Consider the following 1463-nt stretch of genomic DNA (forward strand, 5'->3'; position numbering starts at 1 on the left):
ATCATTACCATCCTGTACTTTATTGATAGTCAGCTGGGTCCCTGGTTAGATGCTATGTTGTATGAGATTCCATGTTTGTGAATTAGAAATTTGATAATCTGATGGAAAGTATTGTTGGGTGAACCTTTGTGAGCTGGAATTGCAGATCCCGAGCCAGAATAGATAATAGATATCTATCCTCATGAAAATAAAATGCTAGACCTCTCAGGTGAGCATTTTATTTTCCCAATGAATTCCCAATGAATTCAACTTACTACAAAGCTTTTTTTTTTTTTTTTTTGTCTATTCAATCAATAATGCCATAGTTTTAAGTCACTGACACTTTGATAATTGTTACAGCCGCTCTAGGAAACCAATGCAGTTGTCGAGCCAAAGTTGTCCAGTAGAGGAAGTCAACTTAATAAAAAAATAGGTCATGCATTGCCTAGAAGCCTCCTAGGGGAATTTCGACTTTGGCACAAATGCAGTGGTGGATGAAGGACAGTGGCAGAGGCCATCAATCAACTGCCCTCCCCACTGTCAGAGTTAGAAAGACGAGGTTCATAGCCACCAAAGAAAAGGCAAACTTTTCATTTATGTTGCAGCTCAGTGTGTGTGGAATATCCTACTCAAAAATGCAAAACAGTCAGTTTTTTCCAAGTCAGATGTGACACTTATGAAATTTACTCATGTGTCAAGTCAAGCAGCAAGCTCCAATCAAAGTGAAATAAAAAGTGTACTTCAAAACTTCTCTGAGCAAAAATGATATGGAAAAAACCATATTAAATATCTATTATGTAAAACTACAGAAAGGAAATTATATATTTAAAAAAGAAAAAAGAAAGCATGATAAAAGTTTGAAAATATTTAGAACCTTACAATTATTAATAAGAATATTTATATAAAATTATAAGTTGCAGCTGAAGTGGAAACTAGAGGATAATTTACATGTAGTTGGAAGAATGACCAATAGATCATAATTTAAAGCATCAAATTTAAAAAAGTTAAGTTCACAGAAAGTTGGATAAAGACAAAAATTATGATAATAATGAAGACGAATAACATTGAACCTATAAATTTCTTTGGGCAGTATGGCCATTTTCATGAAAATATTGAGCACTTCATGAATTTGTAAGTCAGCCTTGCACAGAGGCCATGCTATTCTTCTCTGTATCATTTTAATTTTAGTATATGTGCTGCTAAAGTAAGTACAAGTCCATTTTTATAAAAGAAAAAAAAATTACAACTTAGATTTCAAGTGAAAATTAGCACTATAGGACTATATCATTAAAGAAAAGAATAAAATGTTCCCAATGGGAAGTGAAATTTTAAAGTGGTAATTGGATTTGTAATTTGTAAATGGAAAATTAAAAAGATAACCATAAGCAATTATTTCAATAGTGGATATGTTATAAATAAACCAACAAACTCTGCATACTTTTATAACTCTGGAGGCATGCTTGACATATATCTGCTTTATGAGT

General features: G+C 32.2%; 1 non-coding gene across 1 annotated transcript; it reads right to left on the bottom strand.

Moving 5' to 3' along the window:
* Positions 1–1084: 1084 nt before the first annotated feature.
* LOC135277841 (U6 spliceosomal RNA) lies at positions 1085–1191 on the bottom strand. Its single transcript, XR_010345422.1, has one exon. It is a non-coding gene; the product is annotated as a U6 spliceosomal RNA (small nuclear RNA).
* Positions 1192–1463: the final 272 nt, after the last annotated feature.

The sequence above is a fragment of the Aotus nancymaae genome, unplaced genomic scaffold (genome assembly GCF_030222135.1).
Source record: "Aotus nancymaae isolate 86718 unplaced genomic scaffold, 86718_ANA_hifiasm-v0.15.2.pri h1tg000033l, whole genome shotgun sequence".
NCBI classification, from domain to species: domain Eukaryota; kingdom Metazoa; phylum Chordata; class Mammalia; order Primates; family Aotidae; genus Aotus; species Aotus nancymaae.